The following is a 24,415-nucleotide window of genomic DNA, read 5'->3' on the forward strand; positions in this document are numbered from 1 at the left end:
ACTTGCCTTGTAGTACTTTTTGTAGAAAATTTAGCCATTTTTTGCAGCACTGCTTGAGTGTTGTTACCCAGAGCTGCAGCTTCTCAACAGTTCAAAGTAAAACTTCACAGGCTGACAATGCTAGCACACAAAAGGGGAACACCTACAAAATTTTAGGTGCAAGCTTTGCTGCAGTTTCGTACAAATAAAAAAAAGGCACTTCCTTGTTTAAATGTAAACCTGCTTCAAGTTAAACAGAAAGACTTATTTCCGACTTTGGCCAATGTAGGCAGTGCTTTTGAAATAATGAAAAGGCAAAAATAACTATCTGAACACTAGAAGATTAAACGAGGGAAAGGTGATGTGGACTGAGAACATGCACACCAAATTTATTGGAGCACAAAATATTTTGCCTAATAAGGAACTGAAATGGAAGAACAGGCTTAAGTATTGTCTGTAAGTCATGCTATGCATAATGTTTGTATTTTGTGCCACACCACTTGCAGTCAAGCTTTGATGAGTAGCTTTTTCCCCTTTAATAAGCTTTCCTATTCAAACGAGGATTTCACAATTCATCCGTGAACCACCACAGTGGCTCAGTGATTGCGGTACTCAACTACCGAGCATAAGGACACTAGACTAAATCCACAGTGGCTGCATTTCAGTGGTAGCAAAATGCAAAAAGATGCCCAAGTACTATGCAATCTGCATCAGAGCACTTTATAAGAACTGGGTGGTTTAATTCTGTAGCTCTCAACTACAGTGAATCTTACTCTCTTCCTTTTTGTGGCCCTCCTCCTTTTGTCCCTTTGCTCAGGGCACTTTTTGCCAGTCCCGGAAGAGTGAAACAGCTGTACCTGCCCTTTCCTCTTCACCAATTTTCACTAATTTTCTCAGTGACTTCAAACAAGAAAGGTATGTACAGAACACTTATTTCATATAACTACTACAGGAAAACGAAAACACTAATGTGCACCATTACACCACCCATTCACTTTGACACTCATTAAAGAGATTTCTAGAAGGTACCGTCTCCTGGGCTAACTCCTTCATCTAGGTGACAAAACCAAGAGACATTAACAAACTGAATGATTGTGATATCTTCTCTCCCAGTAACCCACTACTCTTTAATACAGTCCCCACCAAAGTCTCATTTGTGCCCCTGCCTGTCCGCCCTATATACTCTTGCCTACATATAAAAGGAATGAAGCACACAACAACCTCCAAGCATTCTACATGGTTTTGGAGATTTGTTGTCCATACATGGGTCTTTCCTGTAGGGGAGTTAATCATGTCAGTACGCATTTTTCATTTTCTCTGGAGCTGAAAATACCACATCCACACTTGCTCTGCGACCAGTCTTGTTTAGGGAATAGAATATGTTGTACACATGCGGGAACGACACTAACAGCCGAATTCATTGCAGCGGAGAAAAAACTTCAGGTAGCACTGACTCTTCTTTCAAGGGGTCCTCGATGGCCACTCCACTTTAACAAACCATTAGTAGATGGTATATAAAAACAACCGGTAGACATTGCAACAGGAGCACCCAAATACACAATGCAAAAAGCAGTCATAACCCAGCAGAAGCAACACAATAATATAAAAGATATGTAAACTCCTATCTACATCGCACAGCAGAATAAAGTTAAGAAAAGCAAGGAACATAGCCGTAGCATGATCAGAATGTCAGATTATACATACAGAAAAATGACAATGGCCAGAAATTATACACATCCAAAATGCAAAAATAAGATTCAAATGAAACACCTCAGGATAATTTAATATCCAGTGTTTCAATTGCAATAAAAACTAAATAGGACTAACGACTCAAAGAGGACATATCCAAAGCAGCGTCTGGCACAATTTAGTAGGGTATTGAAAAAACAAAGGTCGGGAAATGAGTCTTGTTACAACATACCCATGAAAGGCCAACATACCAAAAGAAGGTTTGTTTTTTAATGGTTATGTTGCAAGTAAGATAAGTACCATAATTATTTTTTATTGAAAACAATCAGAAAGCAGCAGAACAGATAACCACATGGCATCAGTTGGATGTGGTGTTGAGTTTTACGGCACATAGGCAACTAAGGCCATCATGTGCCAAGCACAAGCTATCAGAAAAGTTTTTTGCTCAATTTTACAGATATATGAAAATCACCCGTGGTGTAGAGGGCTTCAAACGTTAGTGCTATTTAGTGAATAGATAGGGAAGTTTTAGAAATGGCCACTACTAAAAGCGTTCAAGAGGGTTGGTAACCTCAGTAGCTATCCTTGGCTGGGCAAGGATCTCGAGGCTCCCAACGAAACAAATAGACCTCAGCCTTCTTCTCAGGGTGGAGAAAGTGGCTGAGGTGTAGTAAAATTCAAACAGACCAGTGGGTAAAAAATTTAGTTTTTCGAAAAATCCAGTTTCTCCTTAAAAGCTAAAAACGCAAGCCGTGTCTAAGATTCCATTATCTCCTAAAAGCAGTGTAGCATGGAATCTGTTCGTTATAAAATTTATTAAAGTACTTTGTTTTTAGAGTTTCACGCAAGAGAATAAGATATGGTTAACCGCAAGTTCATCTCGGCATTTTTCGCAAAGAGGTTTGTCTTGTTTTGTTAGCAGGAAGTTGTGCAAGGTGTGTGCGGCCTATTCAGAGAAGGCAAAGATTCACTTCCTTGAAATGTTTTTGGTGCACACTCCTGTTCGCCTAAAACCGGCTTAATCAAGTGTAATATGTTATTGACTTCATTGTTCCAAGACGACTGCCATTTTTCTCTTAATTTACACTGTACTAAGTTCATGCAATCTCTAAAAGGTTTATTAACTCTTTATTTCCTTGCCATGAGCTTGTGCAGCGCACAAATCTGCTCTCTCGTTGCCTTTTATTCCGACATGACTTGGGACCAATATGAGTTTTGTCCTCGAGCTGTGGTCGTTATGTTGAGTATGATTTCACCAAGTAGCGGAGTGATTGCAGTTCCATGGTGAAGAGATGTAAGTACACTTAAAGGGGCTTTGAAACACCTTCCAAGGAGAGGACATCAACTTCCTCAATGACTGCATTGTGTTATCGTGAACACCTGAGCCAAACAATACACTTCTACAAGTAGCAGAGAACCCACAATCACGCGCGAAAGTTGGCGAGCCCTTCCCGGCAACTTTTTCATGCTCGCACCCTCCTCCATCGCTCGCATCTACGTATACATGTTGAGAGATGGCCACTGGTTAGATTCTTTCATTCGTCGGGCAGCTACCGTGGCCGCAGCGAATAATCCGCGTAGCTCAGGCGGGTGAGGAGGCTCCCTTCCCGGAGGTGGGGCCGGCGGAGAACCGCCGACCTTCCAGTGTGCAAAAACTGACGAGGAGAAAAGCGCGAAGACATTGACATTCAGATTTTGACTACAGATAACTCTGTTTCTACAAAGTGCATTAAAAAATACTCCCTAGACAATATTCGTGAAGCGGCGTGCTTTAACATCCAGGCATACCGCAACATTATTGAGCCTCTTTAAGGAGTCAGTGTAAATAATACTGTTTGTGAGGTTTTCATTTACTATTTTTCTATAGCTACACAGACTGCGTAACATTCTGCAGTGAAGATGGATGCACACTGTGGAAGTCTTACTGTGAGTTTGTGTCCTCCGAATTCCCTCGCACCACTGCGCTTCCTACGTGAACATACGTTTTCCAACCATCAGTATAAAAATCTGAGGTTACCGTATTTTTCTTCAAGTGCAAGAAATTCTTGTATAATACGTTGTTGTGGAGTCTGTTTTTTAGGAACTGTGCAAGAGTAAAATTGCACATTCCAGGAAAATTGTACCATGAAGATAGTGGATCTCGCCTTTGTGCAACACCAGGTAATATGTCCAGTACGTCGAGATCCTGGCACATATCTTCAAATTGTAAGAGTAGAGGCCTGGTGGCTTGCGGTTTGTTGTTGAATATTATTCTGGAAGGGCAGCTTGTTACAAGTGGATAGCAGATGTGTTTTGGTAGAAACCTTATTTTAAGGATACATGAACAAGTCAGAGTGGTTCTAACTTCAAGAGGAGGTTCATTAGTTTCTACATAGAGGCTAACTATGGGAGATGTTCTGTATGCGCCACATGAGAGGCGAAGGCCTGAGTTGTGCACTGGATCCAACTTTTTTAGGTATGACTGTCTTGCTGAACCGTACACAATGCACCCATAATCTAATGAGGGACGTACCAAAGAGTGGCATATCTGCAGAACACATGTTCTACCGGATCCCCAATACTTCCTTGAAAGCACTTTGAGTATGTCTAAAGACTGGGAGGCTTTCTTTTTCAGTGTGTTTATGTGGGGCAGAAAGGTTTTTTGTCGAATGTTATGCATTAAAAATTTATGTTAGTTTTATTGGTAGCATGGTTTTATTTAGGTGTAGGGTGGGGTCGCTGTGCAAGCCTCTTTTGAGCGAGAAAAGAACTCCACTGTTTTTTGTGGGGAGACCTTAAACCTATTTTTGTCTGCCCAAACCACTAAGCTGTTTAGGTTGATAAGCTGCATGCAGTCTGAATACAGAATACATGATGGACTTTTGAATTATTTTTAATATGAAATTCATTTTTACAATACAGAGCGTGGTAATCAGAATGCACCCCTGTGGTACCCCGTTTTCTTGAGCAACTTTTTCGCAAAGTGTTGAACCCAGGCGTACACGAAATTAACGTTCAGACAGGAAATCTTTCAGGCAGTTCAGCATCCTTCTGCGGATATCTAGGTCTGCTAGGTCGCAGAGAATGCCAAACCTCCAGGTAGTGTCGTAAGCCTTTTCCATGTCAAAAAATACTGCTAGACAGTTTTGCCTGTGTATGAAGGATTCTTGCACAGTGTTTTCGAGGCACACTAGATGGTCAGTTGTCGAGCCTCCTTTTTTAAACCCACACTGATGGATGTCAAAAACTACACGGCTTTCGAGGATAAACATTAACCTGATATTCAACACACTTTCAAAAGATTTGGCGAGGCAACTTGTGAGTGCTATGGGTCTGTAGCTAGCAGTGGAGGTGGGTGGCTTTCCAGGCTTCAGTAATGGCACAATAACTGCTTTTTTCCAAGCCTCTGGTATTTTTCCTAGTTTCCATATATTGCTAAAAAAATTTAGAAGTGCCTCTACTGAGGCTTCAGAAAGGTGTGCCAGCATCTCATAATGCACCATGTTTACACGATTCTAAGTTGACCTACTTTTTAAATTTGAAAATCCGAAGTGGGGGGCTCGATTACAATCGAAACGAAAAATCGCACTATAAGTAAAAGCGAGACAAACGAGATATCAGTCACGCTACAGCATGGTTGCATTTTTGTTGCACGGCTCCGTCGCATCACTCTTGGTGCTGGCCTTGAGTAGCTGCTATGTCAACGCACAGAACTGGCATACCCTCCCCGTGCGCACGAGTGGCAGCTGATAGCGGCTATCGATAAGCAGCAAGCTGGCACCCCACGCGTGGCTGCTGACTGCAGTTGCTAATAAACGGCGGCAGCCCGATAACGTAATCACGTTCTATGGGAAGCTCAGGCATCCAAGTTTTCTTTTTACTTGCAAATGCGCGCTCGGCGCTCAAGGGAGCGTTGATAGTTGATGGAAGGGGGCGCTGTTCCAATCGAGGCAGCACCCCTACTCGGAATGGCAGCGGTGCCGGGGAGTGTCGGTAGCCGGCGGAAGAGCCAACGCCATTCACGCATAGTTTCTCTTTGACTCTGATGCATTTGACTACTGCCGGCTAGCGTTTCACAAGTTTTTAATGTAGTGCATGCTTCGTCAGTCATCATTTGTGCTCCAGGTCCGGCAACCAACCGGCGCTCATTTACGGCTACATTCAAGATGGCTGCCATTTTTTACGCCGAAGAAACGAACAGCCGCGCTGGGCCGCAAGTTCGACGTTCACGTGTGATACAGGTGTGGCAGCTGCAGCAAGCAAAATTTTCAGCTGTTCCACGCGATGTCGTGATGTGGCTGTTTGCGAAGTGCGGGGTTTCGCTGGACGCAGCAACGCACGCAGCAGCAGTGATCACGACAGCAGCACTAGTGAGGACGATGGCGCAAGCGTGGACGAGTAGTCCAGTGACATACATTTTCGTTTTGGTATGTGCCCACGAGCACGCCCCAGCGCGGCAGCCGATAGCGGCGGGCAATAAACTGCAGCCGCTGGATAATGCTATCCTCGGAAGTTTTATTTTTCGGAAATATGATTTGGGGGGGGGGGGGGGGGTCGACTTACATTTGAGCAGATTTGCAATCGTGTAAATACAGTATTTCGTCAGGGCCGGGTGCTGTCTGTTTACCAGCCGACAGTACTTTATGAATTTCCTCGAGTGTAATTAGGTTATATGGCTTGTTCGAACCGCCACTTGTTGGGAGTCTGTTTTTCAGCTATGCTTCTGTGTTTTAAAAATGACTGTGTAATGTGTGGAACTAGAAATTGTAGAAAAATGTTCAGCTAGAATATCTGCCTGTTCTTTAATACTTGTTTGTGTGCCTGGGCCTGTGAAAGAAGGAATTTTGAAGGGGGAGTAGCTCCCATTTATTTTGTGAACTTGTTCCCACATTTTCTTCGATGTTATTGAAGTGTTTATACATGTTATATAGTTCGGCCATGATGTTTTTTCTGCGCTTCTACGGATATACCTCACTTTGGCTCTTGCCTTTTTGAAATTTACAAGCTTTCGATGAGTAGGGTACCTACAAAAAATTACCCATGGTTTATTTTGTTTCCGTTTTGCTTCTTTACATTCTTGTGAGCACCAAGTCTTCTTACTTTGTGTCACTACGGCCGACTGAGGAAAAGATATGCGTGCAGAATTATACAGGTAGTGAAAATCTTATTTAGTTCGTCGATACTTAGATCATCCGAAAGCAGTTTCTTAAACTATCATTTTCAATAAACAGTGCCCAGTCAGCCAGGTATAACTTCCAACGGCGAGGTTTGCTCGGTATGATTGACGAAGAGGATGACAGGCTAATAATTACTGCCAAATGATTACTTCCCCGTGGGTTATCAAGAACAACCCATCTAAAATCAGTAAAAACAGATGGTGAACTAAACGATAAATCTAAACAGCTCATTTTTCCAGTGCTCGGGGAGCAATACGAGTGCTTTCCTGAATTTAGTAGTCAGACATTATTGCGCGGCCTCTAGTGTTAGTTTCTTCACTTCCCCAGAAAGAGGAGCGCGCATCAAAATCCCCGACTAAGAGATATGGTTCTGGTAGCTGTTCTAGAAACGTTTCAATGTCCTGAAGTGTAACTGTTTGGTGTGGCTCAAGATATATGAAACATATTGTGATAGTTTTAAAATGAACAACAGTGACTGCAACAGCTTCAAATTTGGTTTTCAACTTGATTTCACGGGTTGCAAAACCAGATGGATGATAATCGCAACACATCGAGAGAGCCTACTCGCTTGCTCCTGGTTGCACCGAAAGCCTTTATACTTTTTTAAAATGTGTGTATGTTTAGAACCTAAGTTAGTTTCCTGTAGGCATAAAGCCACAGGGGAAAGAGTTTAGAAGATTTGTCACATCACTAGTTTTTTAAAAGTCCTCGGCAGTTCCAACTAATTAGGAATGTCATGTTGGATAAGTTTTAAGGAGGGAGTTAAAAACTTGTTCAAGGTTTTAAGGGCACTGTAATGGGGGCAGTCTTTTCTTTTTCACTCAAGAGAGCTGTGCCACCGCTGCAGCGGGGGCGAATTTTGAGTTGTGTCCATTGCCTCACTAGAGGTCCTTGACGACGGCGGAGAACTTGGGGGTGTGCGGTTTAGAGGCCTCTTCCAATTGGGGGAAGCCTTGCAGGCAGCCAGCTGAAATGCCGGCGGGCCCTTTTTTACTGGTGGCAGAGCAGCCTTCGCTGCATCTGCCAGGGGTGGGGATGGCCCTGCCAGAGGCTTTGCCTGGGCAGTGGCCAGAGCTGGGTGTGGTGCTCCACCCTTGTGCACCACATCCACTAAGTTTGTCTGCTGTGAATAGAAATGAGTTTGCGAGTGCCTAACCTTTTTCTTGCTTCTTTGAATATGTTTTCTTTTGTTTTCATGTTTACGGTTTATTTTCTATTTTTCAATCTTGGACAAGACCTGGAACAAGCAGGGTGGTCGCCTTCCGAGTTTGGCACAGAGGGACACCACTGCATTGCAGTTCTCCGTTGCGTGCTCTTTCGAGGCACATTTCGCGCAGGTCTTATGACCGCGGTAGCTGCTTGACCCATGGCCATATTTTTGACAGTTAAAGCATCTGCAAGGGTTGGGTATATATGGTCGGACTTGGATTTTCACGTATCCCACTTCTACTGTTTCAGGTAGTGTGCTTGCATAGAATGTTAGGATGAAGTGCTTTGCAGGGATTTCTTGTCTTTACGCATGCTGATTCTCTGGACATTGACCATGTTTTGTTCAGCAATACCATCTAGCATTTCCTTTTCGGTGATGTGGAGGAAGCCTGAGTCAGATATTACACTGCGGACGATATTTAAGGTTCGATGTGCACAGACGGTCACACAAACATCCCCAATAGACTGAATGGTTGGGAGCTTTGCATTCTGTGCTTCATTGTTAGGTTCGAGTAGAAGGTGTGCACTGGCTATTTTGCTGACTTTGTACCTTAACCCTAAGGATTCTGTCAAGCACTTTGGCACAAGAAATGGGGACAATATTCGGTCTGATTTTTCCTGGATTTCAGAGTGAATCACATTTTCCTTTTGTGAAAGTGTTTTTGGTTCTCTGCAGGAACTCTGCCGTGGCTTCGGTCTGCCTCATTTTATCGGGGCGATCAGGTTTTGAAGAATTGGAGGCCACAGGATGTATGTGTTGTTCGGCTACCGCGCCAATTGTCCACCACGACGGAGCCCAACAAGGGGACGGGACAGGAACTTGGATAAAAGTCCTGCCCACGGCAGTTGTACACTATAACTATAACCAAATATGGCCTAACACAGGGTGGTCAGCCACACAAGGTTAACCCTTGTCGCCTGAAAGAAGAAAAATCTGAGAGGAGACAGGAGAGTTGTGAGAAAGGGATAGGAAAGAAAAAGATGAAGGGGAGGACAGGAAAAGGCGACTGCCGATTTCCCCCGTTTGGGCCATGTCGGAGGTGCCGTCTGCAGGAAGCGGGGGCCAAAGTGGTGTGTTGCCTCCGCCGACGGGCCTTGAAGGTCCAAACGCTCGGCATCGGCTCAACCACCAGGATCCCCTCTTCCCCGGACACGGCGATGCCATGCACGGCTAGGCGCGGGTGCTCGAGTCCGTGGTTATGCACCGTTCACCATCATCCCCTTGCGGGAATGTCCCTGCGGATGCTCAGGAACCCGTGGTGTTGCCACTCACCAACGCCTGCACGCTGCAGACGTCCCCCTTGCGGGGACCAGTTGGATGTAGTTTTGTTTTTCCATCTACTTTTCATTTCGGTCTAACCTATGAAATAAATAATAGAACAAAGATTCTCCTACGCTTTTCTTGATATTAGTGACTGCTAGCTTCTTTCATAGAAATCATTACAGTGGGAAGACAGCGGCCCAGCCATATTCTGGTTGCATTGATATATGATAAAAACAATCGTAGAAAGCAAGAGCAATGACATAAGGAGGGTCCCAAACATTCATTCTGTGCTCTTATGCACGCCCATGAGAAAGCAGACCCCTGGGTCGCTAATACAGTAGGACCCCTCTATAGTAAAGAAGCTCGGAGCAGCAAAAATCTTTACCATATCAGGGTCTCTACTATATCAGTTGCTGGTCGTCATGGCATGGCTCTGACTATGCTCTCTGGCTGCTTGCTAAGCACGAAGTGCAGGTTTATAAAAGAAACTTAGAAATACCTTGCATCCTACTCTTATTGCCCCTTTATGTGATAATTATTTATTTTCAGTTATCACATGTTATCACGTTTTCGGCTTGGTTTAGACCTTGTGGAATTACTGCATTTGCACGGATACAAGGTGGCTACAAATATAACGCCAGTTTGATTCCATGTAAAAATCAAAACTTTGCATGGTCAAGGCATAGTCTTCCATGGCCTCAGCATCATTTAAGAGGCACTAGCCAAGAAACGCAGAGCACACAGTGAAGCACAGCAAAACCCCCTGCGCAGTGGTGCCACACCTCTGCTTCTTGCAGCCGCTTCCCCGTGCTAAGAACGCACAGGTCTTTACTTCCCTTCTCTAGTCCTCACTGCATTTTTACTGGTCTTCCTTTCATAGCGACCCGCGCCGCCTTCTTTCCACGTTCATAGCCAGCTTTACTTTTTCTATAGACCTCCTTCACCCCGCGACGTCACGAAGATGCGGCGGCGTTGATGTCAGCAGCGACTTTCGCATGGTAGGCAAAACAGCTACGGCAAGCCGGTGCCTACCGCAGCTGCTGCAGCTACCGGTGGCTGCATATCATGCCTGCGCACTGCAGAAGCAGCATGTATTGATCTGCTGCGTCACTGTTCGATCCACGATAAAAGGAAATTTAAATCAGCCCCGATAGGCTTCTCGCGATAAATACCGCGTTAGTAAACTGGCTAACGGGGAATGGGCCGCGGTACTAAAGCGCGGAGTCTGGTAGTCGATCGGCACTGCCACTCAATGTACTTAATAGCATGCAAGTTGCTGCGTTCATTCACCTGAACACCAGCATAGTACGCTTATAACTGCACAAGGAAAAAAAAGCACGTATGTAGCTGCGCACGCATTTAACACCTTGTGCCACTGTGCACGGGGTCCCCGCCGGCAGGTTCACTCGCCTCCAAGGAATTCGTTCTTTTGTTAATAGCACAGCATGTTTTAATGGCACGTTTTATGGCATTTGATATTTACTATAAAGTGTTTCTTAAAGGGACACTGAGCAGAAATTGAAGTGGGCTTGTATCGATAGAATACCAGCTCCTGATCACAAAAACGCCGCTCTTACTGAAAACAAAGCTCTTGTAAGGTAGAAAATAGCAAGAACCAAAATACAGTTATCGCCGCCACAGGCCAAACTCGCTAGTACAAGCGTAATGACGTCGTAGGACAAGAGACGCCACCTTGGAGGAATTTTCCTTCCTACATGTTGCGTGAATCTCTGAGGCTGACAAAGGAAGATTGCGCGGTTCAATATTGAAGTAAATTTTGTTTTAAAACCGATAGTGCACTTTTATCACATAAAGAAGGCAGACAAAAGGCAACCTGAATGTTGGAAGCAAAGAAAACCGATGCTTGGCGGCACCACAGGCGGCCAGGAGAGTTTCGTTTTGTTAAGGCGCTTCGCGTATATGAGTTTTGCGTGCCCCGTGGTTTTGTTTTTGACGCTGCTCGACTTAAAGCGCCGAACAGCAAGAGGAACTCCAAGTGCCGGTTCAAGTGCTAGTTAACCTTTGAAGGAGCCTGTTAAGGCTTGTCAGATGATCGCCACGGTCGATGAAAAACTATGATGGCACGATGGTCGGTAATCGTACAAGGCAGCACTTGTGTCATCGCACGCTCGCCCGGCGTAACATTCCCGGCTGTGCCGGTCAACTCCAAACTACTTAACGGAACTCGTTTATTAGGGACGGGAGACAAGGTACAAGGCAGTTCAGAAAAATTGCTGATGGCCTAGCTCTGTTAGGCCAGGATATACGTAGCGAAAGCGCGGAGATTTCTGCATAAGAGTGCATTCACTAGATGCGCCTTTATTGATAGTTGCTGCTTGAGCCGTTGTGGCGGAGTGGTAGCGAATCCGCCTCAAACATCACAGGCCCTGGTTCGATTCCGAACTTCGGCATAGGACTTTCTTTTTATTCAGTGAGTGGGCGGGGGGTTTCAGTGGCTCCCATAGATTCCGCCACCGAATACGTTGGTTAGCGGTTAAGCGCAGGCTCTGTTAAGGCGCGTTTATGCTCCGGCGTAACACGCGCGCGCGAGCGCGCTGCACGGCGCCGTCAAGTCGGCCAAAGCGCGACCCTACACTGCGCTTGACCGCCGACGCGTTCGGCGGCTTCGGCGCACTCTGACTGCACTGGCGGGGATACTTGGAGCATGTCTATATTTCGCGCCGAGTGCGCCAGCCGCTGCCGGCCCGGCCAGACTGATTCGGCTCCGCGGCGAGGTGCGCGTTGTGACGTAATTCAATAACTTCGGCAGTTGGGCGGAACTGTTCTTTTTGAGCTCTCGGCTAATCTGATCCATTCACGGTACACATCTGAAGGTACATGCAAGTGGGCGAGAGAGCCCGATCCAGTGGACCCGTTAGACCTAGCGGAAGCCGTTGAAGCGTCGTGCGTCGGCTTAAGTTTCAAGGCGCCCACTTTAAACGCGACCGCCCTTGAGCACCTATCCGTTTTTTGTGGCAATAAAATAAATAACTTGGCCCTTGCAACCGTGGGCCTCGACGCCGCCTGCTGCCCCGTGCAACCGCGCCGTTCAAGGAATCCCAATCCGTTGGCCCCAAAGCCCCGGCCAGCCTCCGATGGGCGCAACGCGCCGACCTTGTCCCGGCGCCTTGCGACTCCCCGCACTGGGATTATGAGTATAATCTCATTATAAGAGACCTCGATAGTGCCCAGGGTTTTGGTCTGTTGTAAGAGAAGTCTTTACAATCCAAATACTGTTACAACAGACTATGGTCTATAACCACACAGAGTCTGTTGTAAACAGAATACACGACATGCAATGCCTGCCGACAACATATGCTTTATTGATAACTTAGCACTTCTTAAAGAAGTTCGTCAACTTTGGCTGAACCGAATAAGTAACAGCTTTTGACACAATTTGTGTCTCCATTAGCACAAGAAGATTGACTTCTTCAGGTGCAGCGTTTTGCTCAAAGTATGATTTTAGGCCTTGGATATGCTGGAGTGCTTCGGAGGTGGTAACCTTTCGAGGGGCAGTGACACCTTCATCCTCTTCGTCATCCTGGTCTTGGTCAATGGCAGGCACTCTCCTGACTTGGGCAACAATCTCGTCGTCCGTCAGCTGTTCCGTGCTGACCAATTCAGCATCCACGCCCGCATACTCTGCAAAATCTTGTGTGCCGAATGCTTCTTGCACAGCTGCCCATAGTGCTGGATCTGGCTGGTCTGGATCCTCTTCCAGAGGTGCTGGTAGCTCATTGTTGTCCAAAATAAATCCAGCTTTATGAAAACAATTCTTAATAATGTTTGCATCGAGTTGCTCCCACAATGCTGAGATAATCTGTACAGAAAATTTCAAGTCTATCACAGACTCCCTCTTCTGTTGCATGTCATAGAGCAGGCGCTCTGCAAGGCGAGTGCGGTATCTTGCCTTGAGAGAGTGAACAACACCCTGGTCTATTGGCTGTGCTTTTGAAGTTGTGCCAGGAGGAAAATATAACACTTTGGTGGCCTGCAGCTCTGGTACTTGCATATGGCTCGAGCAGTTGTCAAGGAACAGTACCAAATTCCTCTTCTCGTTCCTCATCTTGCTATCAAAGTTCAGCAGCCATTTGTTAAAGATGTCTTTCGTTATCCAGGCACTTTTGTTGGACTCCCAGTCTACAGGAATGTGCACTTTGTGCAAGCATAAGGGCCTTTTAGACTTCCCTATGACAAGGAGCTTTACTTTCTCGCTCCCATCCATATTGCAGCAGAGAAGAATGCTCACACGTTCTTTAGACTGCTTCCCCCGTGACATGCATCTGCAGAGAAAGCGAGCGTCTTTCCCGGTCTCAGTTTGTAAAAAAGTCCGCTTTCATCAGCGTTGAAAATATCTCGCGGAGCGTAGCCTGCAAGCAGACCCGACAGCAAATGGTCTTTCCAGCCCGCCAACACACTGTCGTCGACGCTGTCCGACTCTCCAGAAATACACTTAAGGGGGGATGAGGGTCTTGAAAACGTTTTTTTATTTCTTAACACAGCTTCCTGAAAATTGGCATGCAGATATATCTTTGAATGCTAATCCCAAATATATCATCAGATTTTATATATCTCATCTAGAAATCAAGATATGGCAAAATAATTTATACCACTTAGGTGTTTTCTTACGGGCAATTTGTGACGATTCGTGCCCATGCACCGGTGCCACGGCGAGCCGCTCAGTGACTTTTCCTGGAGACGGTTGGCCGCGCCGTCCTGGCGTCGGGTCGCAGCGGAGAGACATGACCATATTTGGTTGTGGCGGAGAAACATGACCATATATGGTAACCGTCGACGGCCCTGTCGAACGACGCTTGAGTGTCCCCGTCATTATGCACCCCTCGAGAGCCACGGGGGAGTGGACAAAGGCGCGGCCACGGCTGAAGAAAGAAGCAAAGGCTTTAAAAGCGGAAGCCGACGGGAGGAAGGGGGAGAGCGATCGGGGCGAGTGGACGAGAGGGCCGGAGACGGAGCGAGGCAGAAGACTGGGGCTGCGCATTGACCTGAGCCCGGGGTCTAACCGTCGCTAACGTTCGACCTTCGCCAACGCGCCTCCACGCCTGGCAGCTCATCCAACGACCAGCCGAGAACGAGGGCAGCACAGCCACGAGGAACTCCCAGCCCGGCCGCTGCAGACAACCAGCCATTCATCGAGCCCGTGCCACACCACGCTGACTCAGCCCCGGCGACGACGAGCCCAGCTTCTGTCCCGTAAGCGGCATCGAGCCAGATGCTTTATTAAATCACTTCAAAATCATTTTGGAGTCTGTGCATCAATCTCCTCATGCCCAGTGTGGACCCAGGGCCATTTTAAGAAACTGGTTCATCACATTGGTGTCAGAAGTGGGGTCCACACTTAAATCATTGGGAAAAAGCTGGACTGCACCCCCGGCGAGAGGAGCTTGAGGCACTGACTATATTTGGTCTAATATGGAAGAAGCCCACTCGAGAGCACAGCCCTTTGGGGCAAGCGTACTTGCATTAGCAAACATGGTGGAGAGATTCACTGGTGACGGTCAGGGGCCATCTATTGTTGAATTTTTGACATGTTGGAGCAGGTGCGCAAAATGGGCGGGTTAACGGATGCACAACAGCTGGGAATGGCGAAATGTCGCATGTCAGGGGCAGCACATGATTTTGCCTGGAGAGATGAGGGAGTCAGGAAGGCGGGCACGTTGGCTGAATTTAAAAAGCTAGCGTTTAAATATTTTGACAGGGAACCTTCTAGCGTAAAGCTCAGGCGGTTCCTCGACGCTCGGCAGAAGCCGGGGGAAGACGCACGCGCGTTTCTCTCCCGCCTTCGCTTCCTTGGGAACGAAACCCTAGCGCGAGAACCGGGGCCTGATAGTTCGAAGCAAAAGCACGCCAGAGAGCTGCTTCTGGAGCAGATGACGTCCCAGTTCATCACTGGCTTGAGGGATCCGGTGCGCAGGTTTGTTCTGTCTAAGGCGCCGTCTACTTTTGAAGGAGCGGTAGAGGCAGCTGTAGACGAGGAGCGTAATGAGTTGCTTGTCTCCAGTGAGGAGAAGGTGCGGCTTGTAACAGAGCCAAAAAGTGCAAGCGCCGACGCGAATGTTACTCTGTTGACCGATAGGCTAGACCGGCTGGAGGCGCTCCTCGCGGAAGGCCTACAGTTAAATAACAGGGGCAATTTCCGGAACCGTGAAAGGAGGCAGGTTCGCTGTTATGCTTGCAGAGGGTGCGGACACGTTGCCAAATACTGTCCCGAGCTAAACCGCGAATCTGGTACGCCAAATGGGCAGCAGCGCGCGCCGACCAACACGGGGATGGAACAAAGATATATTGTGCCCAAAAACGCTGTGACGTTCCTTGTGTGTGCTACGAGCGTCCGCGTTCGACGGCGCGGCGTAGACGGAGCCCCCAGTGGCGGCGAAAGCACAACCGGACCCCCTTTCATGTTTCTACTGTATATGGCTGCAAGCAACTTGAGTGGGATTGCTTTATGGCCTGCCGCCATGCACCGCACGGAGACGACCAGAACGAAGGGGTTTAAGCACAACCGGACCCCCTTTCCATAGTGTCGGCACGAGACGAACGCCGCCGCCGCCGCCGCGGGGAGACGGGCGTTGATTCCCCAATTGCCGTGGCCGTTCCAGAGCGGCCTCGTTTCGGCGGGCCTGGCCCCGTGGCACGACGGCGCGCATCATCAATCAACCCTTCCGAGCACATCCCAGGACAAGGGACCACTTTCCCGGCCTTTTAGTGACCTCGCGTTCCGGCCTTGAGGGGCGAGTGTCATTTGATGGAGAACGGAGGCCGGTGACCCGCGGGAACAGTCAGCGGGCCAGAGCGCGCCTTACCACAGCCGACGCTATGCGCTACCTCGACGACAACCTTCTTTCCCTCGGACTCATCACGTGAGGGGGGCGAGACCTAAGTGCGGTGGTGTGTTTGTGCGCCCAAGTGAAAGCCCTAGGCCCCTCCCCTCCCACTCCGGCGTGGGCGTCCTCACCCTAGGGAGTGTGAGGATAAGAGGATATAAAAATCGACAAGGAGGACCGAAGAAGGGACGCTCAGGACGACATCGTTCGCCAAGGGGGCCTTCAGCGCAGAAGCCCGACGGCGTGCAGCTTCTGCCAGCGACCGTTCGAGCTGAACTCCGGAGCCCCTCCATTGTCCCCATGAAGTCGTCGGCACGTAAGCTCGGACGCCCCAGCCTCTGATGTATAATCTTAATCATGTGTAATTATTGAATATATCTGTTTGTTTAAACTGAGCCATACGGTGTCTCTTTGCCTCTCCATCCCGTGTGGACCTGCGCATTATGGGGGGTCATCACACTGGTGTCAGAAGTGGGGTTCGAAAGCAAATGTCCTCTGAATGCTGCGACATTCATGACTTCAAAATTGTAATCAAAAGGGAATCACGGGACTGATGGTGGGACTTTTACCCCCATTTGAGAGGCTTGAGGCACCGGAGGGTTTGAAAAAAATGTCTGTATCTGAGGGAGCTCCCACTCCACAGCCGTCGCTCGGAGCAAGCATGCTGGCATTAGGAAGCGTCATTCCGACGTTTACAGGAGATAAGACAGGGGTTCCAATCTGCGATTTCTTTTCCATGCTAGAAGAGATTGGGAAAATGGGGGATGGTCCGATGCTCAAATGCTGGGAATGGCGAGGTGTAAGATGGCAGGAGCTGCTCATGATTTTGCATGGCGAGACGAAAAAGTAAAATCCACAAAATCATTTGCGGAATTTAAGAAGCTCACGTTTGAGCATTTCGACACTGAACCACGTCACGTGCGGGTACAGAGGTTCCGTGACGCCGGACAGATGGTAGGGGAGGACGTGTGAACGTTTGCGTCGCGGCTTCAGCGCCTAGCACGCGATACGTTAAGCAGGGAGGGGGAAGGAGACCAGCTAAGGAAGAAATATGCTGAGGATCTACTTAAAGAGGAAATGACCGCTTTGTTCGTGGCTGGTCTGCAAGACCCCGTGCGCCGGTTCGTGCTCTCGCGCAAGCCGAGCAATTTCGACCAAGCCGTGGCGGCCGCATTGGATGAGGAACGAAATGAGGCGTTAACGACAGCCGCAGCGAGAGTACGCGTCATAGAGAGAGCGGTGCTCAACCCTGAGGTTGCTCTCTTGACAGAGCGGTTAGATCGCTTAGAACAGCTGCTATCTCAGCAGGTGGAACGCCAGGTGGAAGCGCGCGCTCAACAGCGCCCATTCGCTGGAAACCGGATAGCCGCTACAAAGCTACAGGCGCGGTATGCGAGATTTTGAAGAAATCGTATGCTTCGCTTGCCAGCGTCGCGGACACATCGCCAGGTTCTGCCAAAACGTGCGCCGTGGGGAGCCACAAAGAGAAGCAGGCGAAACACGCCCTAAGCAAGCCTACAGCGGGGCTCCAAATACCAAGACAAAAAACTAGATTGTCCTCCCCAGCCTGAGGAGCGTGGGGAGGGAGCAGCGGATGATGAGGTGGTGGTAGTTTGTGTGGCCGACGAGGCATGCCCTGTTGTGCGTTGCAAGTTAAATGGTTGTTGCATGGAATTATTGATAGATACGGGGTCAAAGGTGACATTGCTTAAGGAGGGCAGTTTTAACACGCTTCGAAGGAAGGGGGACCGCGAGGTGTTGGAAGCGTCTGGTGGTATGGCAACCAAATTTGTAGGCATAACGGGGGATCCTCTTGGCATAAGTGGACTCTACCGGTTACACTTCTCTCTCGGCGGAATTGCATTGGAGCATCCCTGCTACGTATGCCCGGACACGGTGTCTCTGCCAAACGGAGTGTCAGGTATATTAGGGCAGGATTTTTTTAGAAAAGGGAAGGTAGCAGTCTCATTCTCTGAGGAAGAGGTTAATGCGGGCGGCTCAAAAGTTCCACTTTTGAACAGGAGAGGGGCTGAGATTCGCATTACCGATATTGACACCCGTAAAAGAGTGGGATCATTGGAGAAGGTATATTCGCGGGTTGCCGTCAGGCTGGTCGATGAGGCGGTCGTCCTTCCTTGGTCGGAGCACATTTTGTACGCGTTTGTGCCTTCAGATGTAGAGAGCGGCGCCGTGGGAGTGCTTGAGCCGGTCGACTCTCTCAGCAATGGCCTGAAGGCAGCCGCGTGCCTCGTGACCGTTAATGACGCCCACAGAGTGCCCCTACGGGTGGTTAACTGTAGCCAGCAGCCACTGAGCCTTCCCAAGAACAAAACATTGGCTTTCTTCACCTCTGCGATAGAGAAACGTGAGCCCACCGATACGGTACTCGCAACTGTAGAGCATGCTAGTCCTTCGGCTGCTCCAACGGTGTCGTTCGATCTTTCTCACGTAAAATCCAGGGAGAGGGAGGCTCTGGCTGGTTTGCTGAACGACTACTCGGAGGTATTCGCCGCGTCCAACCTGGATTTGGGCTGCTGTGGCGTTATAAAGCACAGGATAGAAACCGGCACTTCATCGCCCGTTTACCAGCGTGCGTACAGGATTCCTTACTCCCAACGTGAGGAGATGGAGCGGCAGGTGCAGGACCTGATTGATCGCGGCATTGTCGAACACTCAAAGTCACCCTGGGGAGCACCAGCACTATTGGTGGAAAAGCCAGATGGCTCGTATCGATTGGTAGTGGACTACCGCAAACTAAATGCCGTAACTCGCATCGATCCATACCCCATCCCCAATATACAGGAGACGCTTTCTCAGCTGGGCTCTGACAGGTACTTCACGGTAGTGGACATGGCGGCGGGATTCTGGCAGATAGCAATGGATCCGGCAGATGCCGAGAAAACGGCATTCAACACGCCCTCAGGGCACTATGAATGGAAAAAAATGCCGATGGGTCTGGCCAACAGCCCTGCTGTCTGGCAGAGAACCGGTGATGTTATCCTGGCAGGCCTTCTGGGGAGGCTGTGCTTCGTGTATATGGATGACATAATCATATAGAGTGACAGTTTTGAGAACCATTTGCGCGATATTGAGCAGGTTTTGGTGCGACTAAGAGGAGCGGGTCTCAAGCTGAAGCCCTCTAAGTGCCAATTCCTCAAAATCGAGGTGAAATACCTCGGGCACGTTGTTTCAGCTGACGGCGTGCGACCGGAACCTGAGAAACTAAGGTGTGTCTCGGATTTTCCATCCCCGACTAGCGTCCGCCACGTCCGGCAGTTTCTCGGCCTGATCGGTTACTACCGAAGGCACATAGAGGAGTTCGAAAAGCTCGCTAAGCCGCTCACCGTCTTAACAGCCAAAAATGTCGCCTTTCGCTGGGACGAAAACGCGGAGGATGCTTTTGGGGCCCTGAAAAGGAAGCTAATGAGTGCACCGCTGTTGCGCCACCCGGATTTTAATTTGCCCTTCGTTATGGCCACAGATGCGTCAAAGTTCGCAGTTGGTGCCGTGCTATCTCAGGTTATCGAGGGCAAAGAACATCCCGTTGCTTTTGCTAGCCGACAGCTGAGCCCCACAGAGCAAAAGCACGGAGCTACGGAAAGGGAGTGCCTCGGCGTTGTCTGGGCAGTAAAGCACTTCAGATGCTACCTTTACGGCCGCAAATTCAAGCTAGTCACAGACTGCCATCCTCTGAAATGGGTGATGAGTGTCAGGGACCCTAGCTCGCGACTCGCTAGATGGAATCTACACCTGCAGGAATACTGCTTTGAAGTTGAGCACAAGTCAGGAAAGACACATCTGAATGCTGATGCACTCAGCCGCACAGCTGCCGTGGCAGCTATAGATGAGCTTGTCCCCGTAGTCGACCCCGCCGAATTACGCACAGAGCAGTGCAAAGATCCTGACCTGAAGCGAATAATCGAAAGCTTAGAGGGCGCACCGTCTCACCCCGAACAGCTAGGTTATTTCATTGGCAAAGACTGCACCCTGTGTCGGCGCACGAGGCCAACCAGGAAAGGGAGACCAGAGAAAACCGCTTGGGAGAGAGTCGTCATACCTCGGTCGTGGACAGAAAGGGTTCTTCGCGCGTTTCACGATGCGCCATGCGCCGGTCATTTTGGCGTAGCGAAGACACGCAGGCGTGTGGAGCGTTTGTACTTTTGGAGTGGCATGCGACAGGATGTTAGAGACTACTGTGCGAAGTGTCATTCCTGTCTCGAAAGAAAAACACCCAAGGGACGAAGACCAGCTCCAATTCAGCCGTTCCCTGAGGTTTCGGCTCCCTTCGAGCGGACAGGTATGGACATAATGGGCCCATTGCCCACGACCACTTCCGGAAACAAGTACATTTTAGTATTTGTCGATCACCTTTCAAAATACGCGGAAGCGGTAGCACTCCCAGATCAGAAGGCAGACACGGTTGCAAGAGCATTTGTCGAACAGATCGTGCTCCGACATGGACCCCCGAGGCAACTCTTGACAGATCGGGGAACGAACTTCGTGTCGCAGCTAATGAGGAGAGTTTGCGAGCTGCTTAAGATCGCTAAGAAGCAGACAACACCGTACCATCCAGCTTGCAACGGCGCGGTGGAGCGACTGAACCAAACCGTGGTCGGGTTCCTGTCGCATTTTGTTTCGCGCGACCAGCGGGACTGGGACTTGTGGCTCCCGTATGCAATGTTTGCCTACAATTCCGCAGCACACGAGAGCACGGGCGAATCACCATTCTTTCTTCTCTACGGCCGAGACCCGGACCAGCCTAGTGAAGTGCCAGAGGGCACCCGTCGTGTCCCATACGCTTCACTGGACGACTATAAGGTTGAGCTAGAATCGCGCTTGCAAGTGGCGAGGGACATCGCAAAGGAGGCCTTAAAGAAAGCGGCGAAGCGCAGGAAGGAGGTGCACGATCGCAGTGCTAGAGACGCGCCGTTTGATGTGGGGGACAGCGTGTACATTGAAAACTGCCAAAGGCAGATTGGGCTAGCTCGTAAGTTCCAGACGAAGTGGAGAGGACCGTGCGAGGTTGTCGAGAAGCTTTCTCCGGTAAACTTCGGAGTCCGCGACGTGAACCGGCGCTTGATAAGGATACACGCAAATCGCCTCAAGTCGGCACCGGTTCAGTATTCACGAAATGAGGAAAGGGAAAGCGCGGATTTTGATGGGGACAGAAGTGAAGCGGAGCGCGCAGATAGTTTGCAAGAAACGCCCTCTCCTGCATTTGTTCGGTAGGCGCTAGAGGTGACGGCCGGAATGCCACCGGATTTACTTCATGCATTGCTAGAAGAAGAAGCGCGCGAGGTTGCCGCGCAGATAACGCCAGGAGAGGCTCCTGCCACGAGCCCTCGCGAGTCCCAAAGCAGACAAAGGGTCACAGACTTACTTAGTATGACTCATGAAGGCCGATATCCGCTGCGAAATCGAAAAGCTAAGTCGGACTAATGGCGTAAACAGAGCGGAGTTGTGAACTGGTTAGAATTGTGTAATGCCGCAGCTCATAACATTGCTATATGCGTATGTGTTAAGTTATCGGAGTTGGTAGTTAAACCTTTCTGTCATTAAGTAACACCTTCACAGAAGAGCATGCGGAGCGCATGCAGAACCTGCCCTACTTCCTTTCGTTATCTATATTTTTGTCTGTGCCGTGATCGTGCTAGAAGTGGGAGCTCCTTTGTAACTGTGGTAAATTTATTTCGTCCAGTTTGGACTAGAAAGGAGAGGGTTGGGTGCTGAGTTTCATGTTTATCTGTAAAAGAAGATCAGTGCTGCCCCTGGAGACGCCAGTTATGACAGCGGAGGCATATGGTGTTGTGCAGTGGTGTTGAGTGCAGCGAAAAGTGTTTTGTCGGACGCACTGTGCGAGGCGATCCAGAAAGACAAGGGGAGCTGCATGGACTCAAATGTTCGGAGAACATTCTTCTGGAGGGTGAGCGAGTGTGCCGTTCCTTGTGTGTGCTACGAGCGTCCGCGTTTGACGGCGCGGCGTAGACGGAGCCCCCAGTGGCGGCGAAAGCACAACCGGACTCCCTTTCATGTTTCTACTGTATATGGCTGCAAGCAACTTGAGTGGGATTGCTTTCGGGCCTGCCGCCGTGGACCGCACGGAGACGACCAGAACGAAGGGGTTTAAGCACAACCGGACCCCCTTTCCATAGTGTCGGCACGAGACGAACGCCGCCGCCGCCGCCGCCGCGGGGAGACGGGCGTTATCTTCCCCAATTGCCGTGGCCGTTCCAGGGCGGCCTCGTTTCGGCGGACCTGGCCCCGTGGCAAGACGGCGGGCATCATCAATCAACCCTTCCGAGCACATCCCAGGACAAGGGACCACTTTCCCGGCCTTTTAGTGACCTCGCGTTCTGGCCTTGAGGGGCGAGTGTCATTTGATGGAGAACGGAGGCCGGTGACCCGCGGGAACAGTCAGCGGGCCAGAGCGCGCCTTACCACAGCCGACGCTATGCGCTACCTCGACAACCTTTTTTCCCTCGGACTCATCACGTGAGGGGGGCGAGACCATAAGTGCGGTGGTGTGTTTGTGCGCCCAAGTGAAAGCCCTAGGCTCCTCCCCCCCCCCCCCACTCTGGCGTGGGAGTCCTCACCCTAGGGCAGGGCATGCGGCATTGGCAGGGCATGCGTTCAGATGTTAAAGAGTACTGCGCTAACTGCCGTTCTTGCCTGGAAAAAAAAACTCCGAAAAACCGCAGGCCGGCCCCCCTTCAGGAATTCGAGGAAGTCTCGACGCCTTTTGAGAGGGTTGGCATGGATATCCTAGGCCCACTTCCGACTACGACAACAGGAAACAAATATGTACTGGTGTGCGTTGACCACCTAACGAAGTATGCTGAGATAACAGCACTGCCCGACCAAAAAGCAGAAACTGTGGTACGTGCCTTTGTAGAAACAGTGGTTCTGCGGCACGGCGTTCCGCGGCAGTTGTTAACGGATCAAGGGTCAAACTTTGTGTCGAGGTTGATGAAAGATGTGTATAACCTTCTGGGAATTGACAAAAGACAGACCACCCCTTACCACCCGGCTTGTAACGGTGCTGTGGAGAGGCTTAATCAAACAGCAAGCAAACTGTTATCCCATTATGTTTCGCGAGACCAACAGGATTGGGACCTCTGGATACCGTTTGCTGTTTTTTCTTACAACACGGCGGTGCACGAGAGCTCCGGTGACTCCCCTTTCTACCTCTTGTACAGTCGCGACCCAGGCACACCGAATGCGGTGGTTGATGGACAGAGACGGGTGCCATACGGGTCACTAGATGATTATCGAGCCGAACTGACGTCTCGATTGCAAGTGGCCCATGACGTAACAGCCGAAGCATTACGGGAAGCAGCCGACAAAAGAAAAAGGCGGTTCGACACTAGGGCTAGGGCGGTTCCTTTCAGGGTGGGAGACCGCGTATACCTTGAGTGTGTGCAGGTCAAGGCAGGGCTTGCCCGTAAGTTAACGCCCAAATCGAAAGGACCTTACCGCATAGTAGAGCAGCTATCGCCGGTTAATTTTCGGATTCGGGAGATCGCAGGGGCCTCAACCGCTGTGGTCCATGCTAACCGGTTAAAGCAAGCACCAACATGCTCGCCTCTTTCTGAAACGGCTGCCTCAAGGGAACAGGAGGGGGAGGATAACCTTCGCACGGAGCCCGCCATTGTAAATAACCATGCATTGCAGAAAAGCGGTCAGAGCGGCCGGCACAAAAATTTCAGTCCATGTGATGAACTGGAACACTTCATGCAGTCGCAGCTCGGAGGCGCCCTTCTCGAGGAGGAGGCATTCCAATCTGGCAGACGTATTCCAGCCGCTAGGTACTACCTCCGTAACCGAGTAGTGGACAGGGAGGTACCTCGCTAAGACTACATTTCCTTGTTTTGTACATTACAAGTGCGCTTCGTTTAGTTTCATTTTTTGTTCGTTCTCTTGTTTGAGATGTTGTACATACTGTTAATTATGGTCTTATATTGTGCACTCGAGTGGTATCTACGGTGAAGAATTGTTCTGAAACTCCGCTCTGGCTCGGTGCTCGTGGGGAAGAAAGGAGCGACTTGTGCGGGATACTGGCCCGAACAGCGCGGCGTGTGTGTGTGCGCGTGTGTGTGTATGACGAATTCCTAATGTGCAATGAACAGTCCTTTTAAGAAGGAGCGGATGTGACGATTCGTGCACATGCACCGGTGCCACGGCGAGCCGGTCAGTGACTTTTCCTGGAGACGGTTGGCCGCGCCGTCCTGGCGTCGGGTCGCAGCGGAGAGACATGACCATATTTGGTTGTGGCGGAG

Source organism: Amblyomma americanum, chromosome 6 (genome assembly GCF_052857255.1).
Source record: "Amblyomma americanum isolate KBUSLIRL-KWMA chromosome 6, ASM5285725v1, whole genome shotgun sequence".
Classification (NCBI taxonomy): Eukaryota; Metazoa; Arthropoda; class Arachnida; order Ixodida; family Ixodidae; genus Amblyomma; species Amblyomma americanum.